This window comes from Rhinatrema bivittatum, chromosome 4 (assembly GCF_901001135.1).
Source record: "Rhinatrema bivittatum chromosome 4, aRhiBiv1.1, whole genome shotgun sequence".
Taxonomy (NCBI): Eukaryota; Metazoa; Chordata; class Amphibia; order Gymnophiona; family Rhinatrematidae; genus Rhinatrema; species Rhinatrema bivittatum.
In genome coordinates, this window is record NC_042618.1 from 8,173,646 (window position 1) to 8,192,865 (window position 19,220).

Sequence of the window (19,220 nt, forward strand, 5' to 3'; positions counted from 1 at the left end):
GTAGCACATTTATCTCTGCAGCAAGCGTATCATTCCAATTATTTTTCTTAATACGTTTTTGGGGTTCGTTCTGAAAGCTTTAAATAAAGGCTTGTTTTATTTTCTTGTTCCCGTTAAGCAGCCAGTAGCTTACTGTGGAAGCTCATGGGGAGTGCAACAGCTAGATTCTCCTTCAGTGTCCCTGCCCCAGGGCCTGGAAATCCTGCATATCTACAACTGCTTGCGGAAGGCAGTAAGCAGGCAGCCCAGACACCCGTGGGCTCCTATCTGCCCCCACCCCAGCCCCGCTTACACACAAGGAAAGTGCGACACAATTTGGATGCAAAAGCCGCAGCCGTTTATTAGAATCCCTAACATGGGGGTCTAATTAGGTGCCGAGTCGGTGCAATAATGTTTACAAAATTGCGGCTGGGCAGGTGCCGATACTCTAATATCCGCCCAAATGGAACTACGGGGTCCCGCGCTCAGCGCGCCCCCGGAACGGGCGTTGTGACCGCCGAGCACCAGAGGGGATCACGGCTCGGACCACCGCAAAGGAAGCCCCATGCTGTAGCCCATCCGCCGGAGGGGATCCCAGCCCGGCTGCCACAAAGCAAGCCTTGCCGGAGCCCCTTGCCACTTATCAGCCCTCGATCCGTTGAGGCCCTGAGCGCGAGCCCAACATTGATCATCTGTGGCAAACGGGTGAGGCCTCTTACATACATATCAGCACCTCCCAGCTTCCTTCTAATGCTTCTGCATTTACAACTCAGTCGCCATCGCCGCGACAGATTAACAGATACGTGTAAACCCACTATCTAACAAATAACTATCTACTCAAGGGGGGGAATGGGTGATGAAACGGTTCCGCTCGGGGGCCAAGGAGGGAAGAGGCTGGCCCGAGGGGAGCCAGTGCGATTTAAACCACCCACCAGCCGCCTCCCCCCAACATCAGTGACGGGTGCTCACCCCGGCCAATCAAGCGGCCCAACATCGGGGCGTGCCTTGATGACATCTCCGCTCCCGACGCTGGACCAATCAGGGGGAGCGCCATCATCAGTGGCGCCGCAGCACCGTGCAGCGGGGCAGCTGCCCGCACAGGTGCATCGGGCACCCGGTTATTCACGGCGCCCGCACATCCATGCTGGGGGGGCCGCCCATTAGTGTCAACAAACTGAATCAAATTGCAATTTTTTCTCAACCTTTTTTTTCTAATTTTTTTTTTTTTTTTTTTTGCAGCAATAATAACTTTGGGTCACTCAGTTTCAATCCATTAATGCTGAACTGAACTGAGGGCAGTCCTTGCATCCAATTAATTGTGTGAAAATCTCCCACTCAGTTAAACCCACGGAATACCATGAGCCTGGTCGTATTGAAGTCTAATATTGCTACAAAAAAAGGTGCTGTTGCTAATAACCACAATATATAAATATGGTAAAAGGAAGCTCTAAGTCCAGACTGGTAGCACAGCGATACTATTGCATGTAAAATTAATCTGTTGTGTTTCTTGCCCACAATGGGCTTCAGGCAATCTCGGAAATTTCACGCTAGTTGAAATCATCTATAGATTGATTTTTGGAATGTTTATGATGCACGAAAAAATATGTAACTAATTTTGTGAAACAAAACATGGAGACACTTTAAAAAATATGTGACTTAACTTATGAGTCAAAACGTCAGGACACTTTTAAGTTTAAATGAAAGTTCTGCCACTCATTTAGGTGCTTGCAAACTCCTATTCTCAACAGACCCAACACGGAACATGTTTCAGTGGGAAAACTGTCTTCTTCAGGATTGCATTAGAAATAATTTTTTACTCTCTTAAAAAGTATCGGGTTGTAATCAATGAACATTTCATATTAATCAAACAAATAAAATAAATGAAATGAAATGACAGCAAAAGCAATGTCTCACTTAAGATATGATGGTTTTGCTTCTGGGTTCAAAGGAGTGCTTTAAAATATGAATGTAATCAAAATTCATTGTATCTTTTATTATGTGTAGCAGGCATCAGAGCATCTGCTCGTCGCATATATTGTATTGTTATATATTTAATAAACAGTTTGAACAATTAAGATATGATGCATTCCAAATATTCTGGATTATGGCAGCATCCCAACCAGTATCGCCGTCAACATACATTTAACCAGAACCAATGGGAAAACTCCTAGGGCTTGTGTGCCCAACCAATAGGAAGAGTTCATAGTCTTGTTACCCAACCAATCAGAACAGTCTCCAGTCTCTCAGTATCCTATTGCCAAAAGACTTTAAGATTAGCGGTATGTTCCCATCAGCATATATAGGCTAATTACACTGGATTGTAGGGACTGTGAAACAACCAATTGGAGGACTTGCAGGTCATAAAACTGACCAATCAAAATTATCCCAAGTTATCCTATTATCTACTTAATTGAGATATATCCTAACAATGGTCATAGTTTGAGGTCTAGCCATAGTGAGCATATAGTTCAGTATGCGACTGCACAGTGTTGCTCTTTCATCTGCCTTTACCATGTCTTTCACTGTGATGGGCTGATTTTGCCTTTCTTTAGCTGCAGCTTAGTGTTACCATTTGGTTGGGAATATAAATCGCAGGCAAGCTTGGAACAATACACAAACTGTGGGGAGAAGCCTGTGAGAAAAGATTGGGGCTCAGGCCTAATTCCTGGCAGGTAGTCAGTGTTGCGTCCGTCTGTCTTCAACGGCTTCGCCCCGCTTGTTGCACCCCTATCTTGACTCCTCCTGCTTACCTAGGCAAGATGGCTGCCACAGCATCGTCAAGCCGACCTCTCTGGCGTCCCCGAAATGGCTATGGTACAGCCATACGCCATTGCTCCTCCCAGGTACCTATTAGGTTGCGCGCACGTGCGCAACCCTCGTCTTTGTATGCCCAGTGGCGCAAACCTCGAGGGCGTTCCCTCATCTGACATCATGCCATCCGGTTATATCTACTTCTCAAGATTGCTAGCTCATTGAGTTGGCAAAGACTCGAATGGACTCGAACTGTTCCTGTCTGTGCTACTTTGCCGCTTCCCTGCTGCTGCAGGAAGTTCTACCTCTGCCCTTCGGGGTTACTACTAACTTGGGTATCCGCTCCTCGGGGGCCCTCTGCTTTATTTCAGGTGCCATTCAAACAAGTGATACTCAGGCATTTAACCATACAATTTCAGTGAATGTCTCAGATCTCTTCCATCCTGAAGAAGTTCTTTGCTAGCATGCCATCATAGCAACCTCATTCTCCTGAAATATTGGAGGTGGATCATTTACCTCCATTGGGCCAGCAGTCCTCTTCAGATAATGGAGCCAGTCCATAGCCTCGTTGACATCCTCATTTTTCCCATGATCAGGAAGTTCTACAGGAATCCCCTCAGACCCACCTGAAGAACCTGCGAAGCCACTTTCACCTCCAGAAGATCTCATATACGCCAAATTTCTAGAAAACTTTGGTGCTTTACTGAATGTTGAAACCCATAAACTCCCTGACCTGAGAGTGGAAACCATGGGCATCTTAAAAATCTTAGAAATCCCATTGGAACCGGTAGCTCTTCCATCACATTCCCTTCTTGACTCGGTGATGGATAGAGCGTGGGAAGCCCCCAAACAGCACAGTAACAACATCCACAAAACTAGAGCAGAAGTTCAGGATGCAAACATTTTCCCACTACAATATGGATCAGATCCTGCACGCCTCAGTAGTAGTCGAACCTGCCATGAAAAAAGCGAAAAAGTCAAGAATGCACTCAAACATGCCCCCGGGCCAAGATAACCGATTGTTAGACGAGTTTGGACGAAAAATGTTTCAAGGTGCTGTGCTTAATGCCTGCATTCAGCAGCACCAGTTTTTAGGGGTGTGAATCGTGTGATCAATCGTCTTAACGATCGATTTTGGCTGGGGGGGGGGGAAATCTTATCGTCGTGGTTTTTTTTTAAAAATCGTTAAAAATCGTAAATCGGGGGAGGGTGGGAAAACCGGCACACCAAAAAAACCCTAAAACCCACCCCGAACCTTTAAAACAAATCCCCCACCCTCCCGAACCCCCCCAAAATGTTTTAAATTACCTGGGGTCCAGTGGGGGGGGTCCCGATGCGATCTCCCTCTCTCTGGCCACGACTGCGTTGAGAGAAATGGCGCCGGTGGCCCTTTGCCCTTATCATGTGACAGGGCAAAGGTAGCGCCGGCGCCATTTTGGTTCCTGGCTCCCGACTTCACGCGTGCAGGAGATCGCCCCCGGACCCCCGCTGGACCCCCAGGGACTTTTGGCCAGCTTGGGGGCGCCATTTCTCTCAACGCAGCTGTGGCCAGAGAGCTGGAGATCGCGTCAGGACCCCCCCCCCCCACTGGACCCCAGGTAATTTAAAACATTTTGGGGGGGTTCAGGAGGGTGGGGGATTTGTTTTAAAGGTTTGGGGTGGGTTTTAGGGTTTTTTTGGTGTGCCAGTTTTCCCGCACCCTATTTAACGATATAATACAAATGCCCCTGACGATAAATCGGGGGCGTTTGTATTGTATCGTGCACTCTAACGATTTTGGATGATTTTAAAATTATCTGACGATAATTTTAATCGTTCAAAAACGATTCACATCCCTACCAGTTTTATATCACCCAATATCTCTAAGAGTGCCTACAAAATCTAAAACCTTTCATCTCTTCTGGTTGTGAAGATCAAGGAGCACCACAACCTTTCTTAGTTCTGCAGGAAGGCTTGCGCCATCTTTTGAGAACAGTGTAGGAAGCATTTGATACTTCAGCTCGGACCACACAATCTTGGACTGCAGCAAGAAGAATACCTTGGCTAGGTTCCAGCGCCATCAGAGATGACGTACATGACTAATCTGCTTGTAAAGGGGTTAATCTTTTTGATGAGACACTAAGAGAAACAGTTTTGCAAATAAAGAAGCAAAACATAGCAGTACAATCAATAACATCTCACATGGATGCTCCATACACAGTCAAAAAATACTATCCCCAGGACAAAAGATCTTTTTACCAGCAGAGACAGTTTAGGCGGTATCATCCTTATAGACTGCTGCAATACCAAGAGCCAAGACCTCAGGCACAAAACCTGCAATAGAGAAACCGGCAAAGAGGGCAAAAGCCCCAGCCGCAACAAAAGTCGCAACCTCAAAAACAACTGAATTTTTTAGTCAGGATTGGCTACAACAGCTGTTACAGATTGGGGGCAAGATAACATTTCTTTTTCCGAGCCCGATTCAACATCACAACTGATCGGTGGATTCTCAATATTGTATCTCAAAGATACAAACTGGAATTTTCTCATTTCTCTTCAACACCTCACCTATTACCACAAACAAAGGAATTATCCCAGATTTACCCACTACATCAGGAAGTGCAAACTCTGCTTTCAGCAAGGGGCAATCTGTGCCCTCCCGCTGCCTCTCATCAATAAAGGGTACTACTCCCAATACTTCCTCATCCCCCAAAACTCTACAGGTCTCTGACCAATACTAGATCTCTGTTCTCTCAACAAATCGATCAGTAGACAGAAGTTCAAAATGCCGTCTCTGAAATCAATCCTTCCTTTTCTCCAACCCAACAATTAGATGTGCTCCCTGGACCTAATGGATGCATACCCTCACATTCCCATTCATAGTTCGTATTGGTGTTACCTCTGTTTCCAGATTAGAAATCAACATTACCAATACAAGGTGCTCCCATCTGGACTCTACTCTGCCCTGAGAATCTTCATGAGTCTAGCAGGGAATCAAGATTTTCCCGTATCTCAATAATTGGCTCATAGTGTCCCTAGATCTGCAATCTCTTCATCAACACTTTCTTCAGACAATCCAAAACCTGGAAGGTCTGGGGTTTATCATAAACTACAAAAAATCTGACGTTGACCCTTGTCAAGTTCTTCAATTTATAGGCACAAAGGTTCACACGCCATGGTACAGGGTGTTTCTCCCCAAGGGAAGGGCACAGACACTACATGTCCTCTGCACAATGCTCCTTCATCAGATTTTTACAAATATTTACTGGGTTCTAGTATTATTGGGACACATGGCAGTGGCAATTCATGTAGTCTCTCGCACTCATCTACACATGAGGCAATTACAATGGAGCTTGAAGTCACAATGGAATCAATGCAAACAACCCTTGTCAAAAAGGATTCAAATCACATCCTCTAGTAAAAAGGACATATCCTGGAGGTTAAAACCCTCAATACATAGAAACATAGAAACATAGAAACATAGAAATGACGGCAGAAGAAGACCAAATGGCCCATCCAGTCTGCCCAGCAAGCTTCACACACTTTTTTCTCTCATACTTATCTGTTTCTCTTAGCTCTTGGTTCTATTTCCTTTCCACCCCCACCATTAATGTAGAAAGCAGTGATGGAGCTGCATCCAAGTGAATATCTAGCTGATAAGTTAGGGGTAGTAGGGGTAGTAACCGCCGCAATAAGCAAGCTACACCCATGCTTATTTGTTTTACTCAGACTATGTTATACAGCCCTTATTGGTTGTTTATCTTCTCCCCTGCCGTTGAAGCAGGGAGCTATGCTGGATATGCTTGAGGTATCAGTTTATTCTTCTCCCATGCTGTTGAAGCAGAGAGCCATGCTGGATATGCATCGAAAGTGAAGTATCAGGCACATTTGGTTTGGGGTAGTAACCGCCGTAACAATACTCACAATCAGAGCACCTTTCAGATACCCCAATCACCAGTCAGTTCTAACAACCGATGCCTCCGAGAAGGACTGGGGAGCTCATCTTCTTCACCAAAAAACACAAGGAGTTTGGGACTGGAAAGAAGCTCAATCCCCAATAAATCTTTTGGAGTTAAGGGCAATAAAAAATGCAGTAGTCACCTTTGCCCCAATCCTTCAGGGGAAGTCTGTAATGATCCATATGGACAATCAAGTAGCCATGTTCTATACAAACAAGGAAGGAGGTTCTGATTCCAGAACATTCTGCAAGGAAGCGGTACAGATATGGGAATGGACAGAAAAGAATGACACATTCCTTCAAGCGTCCTATCTTCCAGGACTAGCAAACACAGAAGCAGACACTGAGCAGAATTTTTCACCTGCATGAGTGGTCCCTAGACCAGACAGTGGCGGAGGACCTTTTCAAACGCTGGGGAACACCATACATAGATCTATTTGCATTAGAACACAAACCAAAACTAATCAATTTCTGCTCAATTCTACCCAGCGATCATCAAATATCACAGGACGCATTTCTGATCCCTTGGTCAAAAGACTCATGTATGCGTATCCTCTGATTCCACTAATTTCTCGAACAATGCAGAAGTGTACCTCAGACAAAGCAAACATGATTCTCATTGCTCCAGTGTGGCCATGGCAACCATGGTACGCCTATCTGATATAGCTCTCCACACAAACCCAATAAGGCTGAGCGACTGTTCTCAATTACTAACCCAGAAGAATGGAACCCTCATTCATCTGATGCATTCATCTCTGCAACTAATAGCATGGAGGTAGAGCAGGAAGTTCTAAAACATCTCCAACTTCCACCTTATATCACGGATTTCCTGATAGCATCTAGAAAGCCTTCTACAAGAAGGAACTGAGCTTTTACATGGAAAAGGTACTCTAACTGGTGCAGCCAGTGGGTTCTAGACTTCTTTACTAGCTCTATGGCTGACTTACTACAGTACTTACATTCACTTTCTACATCAAGCCTTTCAGCCACTTCTATACGGGTACACCTTAGTGCAATAGCAGTGTATCACACTTAAAAACAGAGAAACTCCATTTCATCACTCCTCTCATTTCACATTTGATAAGAGGTTTATTACACATTCACCTTCCAGTAAAGAAACCTCCTGTATCGTGGGATATAAATATTGTCTTGGGAAGGCTAATGGAAGCTCCATTCAAACCTATGGAATCCATTTCCTTAAAATGGAAAGTGCTTTTCCTTGTCACCATCACCTCTGCTAGGAGAGTACGTGAACTTCAAGCACTAGGGAACTATTCTCCCTACTTACAGTTTCACCATGACAAAGTCTTACTGCACACTCACCCAACCCTCATACCGAAGACAGGGTCAGCATTCCACTTGAACCAAGCAATCTCACTACCCATTTTCTTCCCAAAACCTCATGCGAATAAAAGAGAAAAACTCCTTCACATAATGGACTGCAAAAGAGCTCTTGCCTACTACCTGACTAAGTCTCAAGCAGTCAGACAAACTTCCCAGCTTTTCATCTCATTTAACCCAAATAGCCCAGGGAAAGCGGTATCTAAACGAACTCTATCCAACTGGATAACCCAATGTATTCATTTTTGCTACACCACACAGGCTACCATGCTAACGAATGCAGTTACAGAGCACCAGGTTTGAGCAACCGCAACCTCGTTAGCGCACCAACCTAATGTTCTAATCCAGGACATTTGTAAAGCAGCAACCTGGTCATCCATTCATACCTTCACTTCTCACTACTGTCTAGATCAACAATCAGCGGCAGACGGTGCCTTGGGATCAGCAGTTTTACATCACTTCAAAGGATCTTAATAGTTGTCGGCCAGACACGCGGGTTGCTAATACAGTATTTTGACAGAGACTAACTCGAAGTAACCTTCAGCTTGGGTCTCCCAGGACAGCATGGCTAAATAAGCCTGCTTATTGACAGAAAAAAGCAAGTTTGCTTACTATAAACGGTGTTTTCTGTAGATAGCAGGAAGATTTAGCCATGCCACCCCTCCCGTCTCCGTGGACAGCCAGTTCTAGTCTTTTTTTCTATACTATGTTGACGAGCTTTATCAAGAACTGAGGAGACTTGCATGAGATGCACAAGAAGAGCTGAGCAGCCTTACAACAGGAAAGCTCTGCGAGCTTGGAGGAACAGCTCCACCCCGTGATGCTGGATGACGTCACCCAGGATAGCATGGTTAAATCTTCATGCTATCTACCGAAAACACCGTTTACGATAAGCAAAGTTGCTTTTCTGGGAAGAGGGATGAAGTTCTAGAACACTCTTCCTTGTGAAGTAATAAAGAACTCAGCAGGGGAACTCTTACACTTATCGACTGCCTTACATCATGTAGCCCTGTTTTGGGGGAGCAGCTAGCTACCAATGGGGGACATAAAAGAATTTATATATTTTGGGGCTGGATGCACTCTTAGAATCTCTTGTACAGTCTCTCTCACCTCAGGGCAGAGTTTGTTACTGGATGGGAGGGAAGGCAGGAATTTCTCTTTCAAGACCCTGAGTAGCTGGGATGATATTTTATTTATTTATTTATTTATTTATTTAGAGACTTTTATATACCGGTATTAGTAGGGACATCATACTGGTTCACATTTGAACAGCAGGTTTGAAAGTACATATTAACAGGGAGAAAGAACTGGGAGGGGAATAACACAAGAGCAGTGTAGAAATGTAGCTTAACAACAGGCAAACATAAAAGCTTAACAACAGGCGAACATAGAGCTCCTTAATAAGGAATATAGGATTGTCTATGTGGGAGATAGTATAGCATCGTAGGAGGGAGGGGGAGGGCTAATCCGGATAGGCTTGTTTAAATAACCATGTTTTTAACTTCTTTTTAAATTTGATGGTGCATGGTTCAAGGTGTAAGTTTGGAGGGAGGGAGTTCCAGAGTGAAGGGCCAGCAATTGAGAGGGCATGGTCGCGTGAGGAGAGATGGGCTGTTTTAAGGGAGGGTACTAGTAGAGTGCCTTTGTTGGCAGTTCTGGTGGGCTGGGTAGACTGATGAGTCTTAAAAGGAATGTCTAGCCAGTTGGAATTGTGAGCGTGAATGGATTTATGTACAATGGTCAGGGTTTTGTAGTGAATTCGGGAGGGGATAGGGAGCCAGTGTAAGTCTTTAAGGATAGGGGTGATGTGTTCAGATTTACGGGTATTTGAGATGATTCTAGCAGTCGCATTTTGTAACATTTGTAGGGGTTTTATTGTGGAGTAGGGGGAGCCCTAGGAAGAGTGAGTTACAGTAGTCCAATTTAGAGGAGATAGTGGCTTGGATCACTGTGCGGAAGTCTTGGGTGTATAGTAGTGGTTTAAGTTTTTTTAGGACATTGAGTTTGAATAAACCTTCTTTAAATATGGAGCTGACGTATTTCTTCATGCTGAGTTGTTGATCAAGGAGAACTCCAAGGTCCCTTACGAAGGGTTGGGCTGTGGTGATGTTGAGATTGGGGTCATTAGACAGGGGGGGAAGGGGGAGAGTGGGGGGAAATAAGTAGAAGTTTAGTTTTGTTGGTGTTGAGATCGAGGTGGAGGTTGGTGAGTAGAGAGTTGATGGCCGCGAGGCAGTTTTCCCAGTGCCTCAGGGTGTCAGAGATAGAGTTGTGAATAGGTATGATGATCTGGACATCATCTGCATATAGATAGAACTTTAGTTTGAGTTCAGAGAGAAGCTGGCAGAGTGGGGTGAGGCAGATGTTGAAAAGGGTGGATGAGAGTGATGAACCTTGTGAGACTCCTTGTAGAGGATGGGGGACGGATAAGGCATTACCAATTTTAACAGAGAACTTTCTGTTCAAGAGGTAGGATTTGAACCAGGCAAGGGCTATTTGAACCAGGGCTATTTGAACCAGGCAAGGGCTATATATTGCAGCTCTTTTACCTGGGAGAGGTGTAAATCTGTTACCACAGTGAACGCTGTGGGTGCCAATAACACACAGGAGACTCAGATGGAAGGTCCAGAAATAAACTTTACTAAAGATAACTTGGCTAAGTGAATGGCACAGTTCAACGCAATTCTTAACACCACAACTGGTCTTTACAGTTCACATTCCTTTCTCTATCTGTGCAAGGGTCTCTTTCTGTCAGGCAAGGGAAGCACTCACTCTCTAGGGCAGGGCTTCCCAAACCTTTAGCCAATGTGACCCCATTTTAGTACTTGAAAATTCACATGACCCCAGAAGACAACCAAAACAACTAGCAGGCGTGTGGTCCCCCTCCAACAATCAGTCCTCACCCTCCCCAGCTGATCCCCTCTCTCAACCTACAAGCCCTCCAGGTCCCCCTCTCTCAACCTCCGCTCTATCCAGTCCATTTCACATCCCCCCAGCTGATCCTCTCTGTCCCCAAAGCCCTTCTTTTAACCCCCAACTGATCCTCCTGTCATCCCCTCCCTTTCATTCGATCCCCCATTCCTTTCTCACTCTCATCCCATTCTCTCACATTGCCCCCCTCCAGCTGATCTCTTCTCAGCCTCTCTCTTCCTCTAATGGTACTGCCACCTGAAAAGTGATGACATTTGAGGCATTTGTGACCCCAACTGAAGGTTTTTGTGACCCCGGTCCTGACCCACAGTTTGGGAAGCCCTGCTCTAGGGCCTTGATAAATTATTTCCAAGTGGACAGTGTATCCTTGTTTGAATAGGAAAAAAACCCCCACGTGGTAAGAAAAAAAAAAAAGATAAAACACGCACTTGCACACTGTCCCAATCTACCTCTTCCCCAGGAGTGAAGACTCCAAGTGGGGTCCTCCAAAGATCTTACGGTTCTCCCAAGTCTCTCTCTCTCTCACACACACTCTTCGGATCCCTAGATGGAAGGGATCCACATCGGAACACAGCTCTCCGAGTTCATCCTCCAGGGCAGAAAGAGGGCAGCAGAACTTTTCCTTCTGGTTCTTCCAACTCAAAAGTCTTTTCCCCAACTGAGACCTTGCAGTGGGTCACCACCATACCTCTGTCCTCTAGGAGGGTTTCGAAGGGGCAGATCTTCCCTATCCCATGACCTCTCTTCAGGCAACACCCAGGGGTCTTGCAGGCTTCCTACAAAGAAACTTTCAGCAAAACCCAACACAATCCAGGATGCAAACCCTACAAACCAGTGAGTGGACTGGAAGAGCGGATCCTGACCACCTTCAGGGACACCAAGCTGGAGGGCCTGATCCCCAGTGGTAGGCCCCAAAAATCAGCAAAGCTTTAACACCTCTAACTTCCAGACTAAGACTGCACTGCCCCAATCTGCCAGGGGAGTGGTCATCTCAGCTCCTTCAAAGGGAGGGGCTGTACTGAATTGTGCCTCCTCTTAATTACTGTACTACTGTTCCTAGCTAAAGCAGTAAACTAGGGCAATATTAGTAATGAACTGCATGGAGTCATTACATTCACAAATATAATGTAAAACAAGACAGAGTACCTTCTCATTTCCCAAGATGGAAACCACCCACAACCTATCACCAACCTGGCCTCACAATTAATCCTATCCCCACAAGTCAGAAACCTGGGAGTTATACTAGATAACCAAATGAATTACAGATCTTTCATCAACAACATCATAAAGGATGGATTTTTCAAACTACAAGTCTTAAAAAGATTGAGACCCCTCCTCCATCTTCAAGATTTCCGATCAGTTTTACAAGAAATCATTCTCAGTAAAATCGACTACTGCAACTCACTACTGCTTGGCCTCCCTGCTAACTCCACAAAACCTCTACAGATGTTGCAGAACGCAACAGCAAGGATTCTAGCCAAGACAAACAAAAGAGACCATATAACACCCATCTTGAAAAATCTACACTGGCTTCCTATCAAATTCAGAATACTTTTCAAAGCCCTCTCATCTATCCACAAGGCTATACATAACATCGCCCCACTCGAGCTCAAGATCCCTCTTCAACCTCACACCTCATCCAGACCAGTGAGACAAGCTTACAGAAACAACCTACAGGCCCCACCGATGAAGACAGCATTAAGTAAAAGAGCTTTCTCCACTGCTGGTCCCAAACTTTGGAACTCTCTCCCAGCAGACCTCAGACTAGTGCAATGCCCTAATGTATTTAAAAAAAGACTCAAGACCTGGTTATTCAACCAAGCATTCTCCTAACTTCAGCTTTTATGTGTATTCCAACCTATGATCCCTTTCATTGGTAACCCCCAGAGAGTAATATTAAAAACCTAGCCTTATGCCCAACACCCGTTCTTAACTCCAGCCTACATTAGGCCCCATATCTGTTACTTTATGTTGTTAACCCCAATTATTTTTATCCAAGTTCATTCTACCTGTTTATTGTAAGACATCTTCTTGTCATGGTTACTGTTTAGAATGTAAACCGACTTGATTAGTAATTCTGTTTACTGGAAAATTGGTATATAAAAGTGCTAAATAAATAAATAAAATAAAAATAATGTATAGCAGAAGAAGAAGCCTTGCAGAGCTGCTGTGGATTCCATTCTGTGGTGACTGAAGAAAGGGCAAGGCAAGAATGGCAGTAGCTGAAGAAGAGACCCAGAAGAGAAGGACAGGCCTAGAGTAAGAGCCTGCGTGTGTGTGTGTGTGTGTGTGTGTGAGAGAGAGAGAGAGAGAGAAAAAGAGAGCATGTGGGCGTGAGCCTGTGTTTGACAGCATGTCTGATGTGAGAGAGCCTGTGGGAGTGAGAGGGAGAGAGAGTGAACATGAGGGAATGAGGACCTATGGTCTGTGTGTGTATGTGAGGGAGTCTGTGTGAGGGAGAGAGCATGTGGGAGTGAGAGTGTAAGAGGGATTATATGTGAGGAAAAGAGAGCCCATGTAAGTGTGTGTGTTAGAGAGAATGAACATGTGTGTCATAGAATGTGTGCATATGACAGAGGGATAAACCTTTGCCTGGAAATCAAAGGTTCCCAGATATGGACAGCAGAGGATTTTTCTCCTTATTAGTTTTAATTATTGGATGTTATTTAATATGTCTGCTGGTTTGAAATATTTGATTAGTGTTTAGTAAGTATTTAAACATTTTTCTGAGTTTTTAATTATTGAATGTCATTCTATTCATCAGCTGTTTTGAAGTATTATTTTTATTAGTGTGGTTTTTCTATTATGATTATTTTATATTTCATTATTTTATTGTTTGATGTTTTAATGAGGAATGCGGATGTTTGTTTTTCCATTGTTGCACTGCATAGAGAGTCTGGCTTCTTGAGATTTCCAGTTCAATTTCTGTCTGCACATTTGTATTTCTACTTTATGGTCTCTTTATTTTGTATTTGTTGAGGGTCTGTCTGTACTTTGCATGTGTGATTGAGGTAAAATATTCTGCTAGCTTATAGTTTCTGCGTAGGGATGTTAGCAGCCTGATGTATTCTGATTTCCTAGTAGGATGTGTATTGGAGTTTGAGAGCTGGTGTAATATCTGTCGTGTTGCCTTTTCATAGGCAGGGTTGTTACTGTTTGAGTGATACAAGTTAGTTCTATTTTGATATGGGAAGTTTACTATATTGTAAAAGTAATTCTGTTTACTCGTGACTTTCTGAGGATCCAAGGCCACATCCAAAATCCTTTATGTTAGGCCTAAAATCATATGGGCTCCAAGTGTCTTTTTTATAGGGTTTTCAGGTTGTGATATTTTTACCTGAGGATGACTGTGCTTTGAATGTCCCTTTTCATGTAAATTCTCCTTTTCTGGGTCAGGGAAGCAGATAATAAGAAATTTTAAAATACATAAAGGCAACGATTTTGAATTGTGCACGAGGAATGCCAGCTAGCTGCCTAGGGGGAGGGGGGGCCGGTGGTGGTACAAGGCCGTAAGGTTTGCCTAGGGCACCTTATATCTTTTCTACTGGCCCTGAGAGATTACAACCCTCCTTCCCCCGTCCCCGTCCCCGTCCCCCCCACCGCCACTGCCGCCGCCGCCATTCACCCATTTCCCATATCCTCATGGGGGGAGCAGGTTCCGGGGAAGGGTGGGTTGCCAGCCGGCTAGAAATATTATCACCACCAGCCTTGCAGGCTTCTGTCTCCCCCCCCCTCCCCCCCCACCCCAGCATTTCAAATAACTGCCAGGCCCAGGCTCCAGGGGGACCCCCAACCCCCATTTGGCTGTCTCAGTGATTTGACCTGGGGAGGAGGCAGCAGATTGCCTTCAGTTAATGCTATTCTTTCTTGCACACATTCTTCATGTAAATCAGAGTATAATTATACATTTTCAACCGCTAAGAAAAGCTTGATGCTAGAAAACCAGACATAGTAGTAAAGGAGAACATGACAAAAATAGCACCACTAAGTGAGGGTTCTGTACTCTGTTGGGGGGAGAGAGATCAAGTGCCAAGAGCTGGAAGAGGAGATTAAGAAACGAGGCCTACAGATACGGAAAGAGTTTATCATTTTTTGGGCCCCATTCATTCACTTAATTTAAAAAGAACCTCCAAAGCTCACTTTGATTTGTTGCCTGTACGTAGTACAGCGTGAAAGCTTCAGAAAGGAGCCGTTTGGCGCAATGCAAGTACTGAGAAGAGCGCTCACTGACAGTAAATTTGAGAACTTGAGATCGTGCCCAACCTTCCCTGGCTTAAAAGTGAGGCTTCCTTCTTCCCATGGCGTGCGGAAGAGAAACCCGACATAGACCCGGCCCCCTCAGACTTTGCATGCCAACGTAGCCTTAACTCCCAGGACTCAAACAGCAACGGCACCGCCTACGAAAAGACGACACCGCAAATATTACACTGGGGTCCAGAACACCAATACACATCCTACTAGGAAAACGCAATCAACGAAACTGCCGCCTAATCTTCCACGCTAGCAAAGCATGACCAGGGTGCGGCAGCCCCAACAGAACACAAGTAACCACAGCCCTTGGGCTACCTTAACCCCCCACTCCCCACCCTCTGCAGTGCTCAAGACCTCCTGACACCCTTTCTTTTCCTCCTCCAGACCCTCTTTCTCCTCCCCTGCCCCCACCTCCTCTTCCCCTAGCCCCACCAGAGGGACCAGGGATGAGGAGAGGAGACCGAGAAGATGAGAAGGCCAGGAGAGAAAAGAGGGCGAGGGGAGAGGACTAGGGAGGGGAAGAGGAGTGGGTACAGGACTAGGGATAAGGAAGAAAGAGGGGGGAAGGTCCAGGGATAGGGCGGATGGTTGCTGGAGAGGATGGAGGATCTGGAATGAACGAAGTGGAGGGAGAGGGAAGGAGAGGTTCCAGGAGCCGGGGGGGGGGGGGGGGGGGAAGAGAATTACCCCCAGCCTGCCTTCTGCCTCTGAGGCCCTAACACAACCAAGAGGCTTATGGTAGATGAGAAATGTAAGTATATACTTGAATTTCCAAGGATCTGGCTCCCTGCACATCAGTTTGCTCGGAGCCTGTACCTGAGGATTTGTTTCTCTCTATCGCTATTCTTCAGTGAATAATTTGGAGGTTGTGTTGGGCTCTTCTATGTAAGTGCTATATATTAACATATTTATTTATTTATTTATTTATTTATTTCGGATTTTTATATACCGGCATTCGAGACCGCAGTCACATTATGCTGGTTCACATAAAACAGGGGTGCATAGTAAAACATTAACTATAACAATGGTGCGGAAAAAGGCAGTTACATTTAACAGTGTGACTAGAACTTGGCGAAGAAGGAAGAGAAAGGACAGGTTATTAATTCAAAAAAGGCTAACGATAGTAGATGGAGATAGTAGATGGAGATGAGGGATGACGTTGAGGTGTTATATGCATATGCATCTCCCTCTTGTTTAACACTATGTTTGTGTTTGCTTATGATTTAATTTTTCTAAATTTTAACAAAGATATGTGAACTCAATTTTTGGAACACATGAGACATCAAAAGTGGCTGAGTTGGCTCTCAGTTGCTTCAGGGATTTAAACGTTCTTTGCCCCTGATGAACGTCCCACAGAGGGATTTAAACGTTAGCCCTGGACTGCTGGTTCCTTTTTTAATCTATATTACTGGCCCTCGTAGATCATTTCTTGGAAGCTTTCCTAATGCTGGGGCACACCTTAATTAAATTCATATTTAACTTTATATTAAAGTTCCTTCCCAGAAACTCTGAGGAAAATAACTGACAACAAAAGAGGTGGTGACAGACTGACACACAGAAATAGCAGTATACTGTGAATAATGCAAAATACTATCAGGAGACTACTCCTGAAGGCTGCTTAAAACTACTTAAACACATTTTTAACAATGAGGTCAATATTCAGAATTAAACATTTACAGGCCGATGCAATATCAGCACAGGTGCTCATGACTGAGCGCCCTCTCTCCTAATGTGCACCAATCCACCTCTCCCGATTTAATATTTAAATGGGCTGCCACGGTAAAAAAGAAGCACTGAGGAAACTGCGCATCCCTAGCGCCTCCCCGGCAGCCGGTGCCCAGGAGAGGTGGCTGTCAGTGAAGGCTAGGAAAACAGATGCTCAATTTTGTGAGGGTCCATTTTCCTAACCTGTGCATGGCCAAGGATTAGGAAAATGGACGCTCGTTAATTGAGCACCCATTTTCCTAACCTGACCACTGGTGACTTTTTTTTTTCCCCTTACTCCTTTATTCGGTTCCTCTGACTTAATATCACCATGATATTCCTTTAAATATTGCTATTTTGTAGTTCCTCCGACTTAATATCACCATGATATTAAGTCGGAGGAACTACAAAATAGCAATAGTTTCTGCTTTTCTGCTAACTTTAGGGGCTCTTTAAGAATTAATGCCTGCTCCGGGGCAGGCGTTCATTTTTGAGAGTAAAAATGTGCATCAGGCGCACGCTTTTTTTTTTTTGCATAGGTGGGTAATAGCTAATAGCCTCATCAACATGAATTTGCATGTGATGAGCTGGTTTGGACGTGCGTTTTGGACGAGCTAATCCTCTTTATCACATAAGGGGTTTGGGACGCATGTCCAAAACGCGCATCCAAATGCGTGTAAAGCTGTGCGCTCGGCTGAGCTCACTATATTGCATTGGCTTGTGAAATGGTTAACTTGGAATTAGATAGCTAACTTGGATATCATGTTAGATGGATGACTTGCATTTAGATGGATAACTTGTGGGTTATCCATCTAATGGAATATTGACCTCAATGATTTTAATCTACTCATCGATTTCACATGTTCTGTTGAAGACCGCATATGAACATAAGACGTGCCATGCTGGGAGTCACCAAAAGTCCATCGAGCTCAGCATCCTGTCTGAAGTGGCCAATCCATAAAAGTAGATTCCATTTCTTGCTGCTCACTCCCTTTGTCAAATGGTGGCTCAACCCATTAATAATTATTTATGAATCCATGTACTTGTCCAAATCATTTTTAAATTCAGCTATGCTAGTTGTCTTGACCATATTCTCAATCAATGAATTCCACAGCATGATTGTGCATTGAGTAAAAAAATACAGTTGGGTTTTAAATCTGCTCCCTGTTAGCATAAAGGAGTGTCCCCTAGTCCTAGTGTTATCTGAAGGGGTAAATAACTGTTCCCTATTTATCTGTTCTGCTCCACTCACGATTCTGTAGACCAAAGTCACATCTGCCTCAATTATCTCTTTTCCAAGCTGACTGTTTAACTTTTCTTCATAAGGGAGCTTTTGCGACTCCTTAACCATTTATGATGCCTTCTCTGTACCTTTTCTAATTCTGCTACATCCTTTTTGAGATGGAGTGACCAGAATTGCACACAAAACACGAGCTATGGCTGCACCAATGATCGCTGCAGGGGCATTATGATGTTGTCTGTTTTATTCTCCGTTCCTTTCCGAATAATTCCTAGCATTGTTTGCTTTCTTTGGCACGCTGAGCAGATGATTTCAACGTACTGGTGTTGATAAAAGACTCCTATATCCCTTTCCTGAGTGGTTACTCCTAATGGGAAGCCCATCATAGTGTACTTAAAATGAGGGTATTTTCCCCTATGTGCATCACTTTGCACTTGCCCCGTTACATTTCATCTGCCATTTAGATGCCCAGTTCTCCTTTTGTAGTTCCTCACAATCTGCCCTTGTTTTAACGGTCCTGAATATTTTTGTGTCATCTGCAAATCTGCTCGCTTCACTCATCACTCTCCTTTCTAGATCATCAATGAATAAGTTAAGCAGCACTGGTCCCAAGACAGATCCTTGGGACACCAACTCCACTATTCACATTTCTCTACTGAGAAAATTGACCATTAAATGACACTTTGTTTCCTGTCTTTTATCCAATTACCAGTCCACTTTGAGACAATGCCTCCTATCCCATGACTTTTTAGTTTACTGAGAAGTCTCTTATGAGTGTGTTTGTCAAACGCCTCGTGGAAATCCAAATCCACTATAATCAATTGCTGTCCTTCATTCCCCTGCTCGTTTACACCTTGAAAGATTGCTAATAAGTTGGCAAGGCATGACTTTTCCTTTCCTAGATCCATGCCGGCTCTTTACCATTAAACCATGCTCATTCGTATGACCAGGAAGTTTGTTCTTAATTATACTTTCTACGTCTTTGCATTATTCTTATTTCAGGGCAATAAAAAGTCATCACAGTCTTCAAAGACATTGATTATGCTGGAAATGGAAAATGCATTGAGGACTCTGATGTTGCGCCAT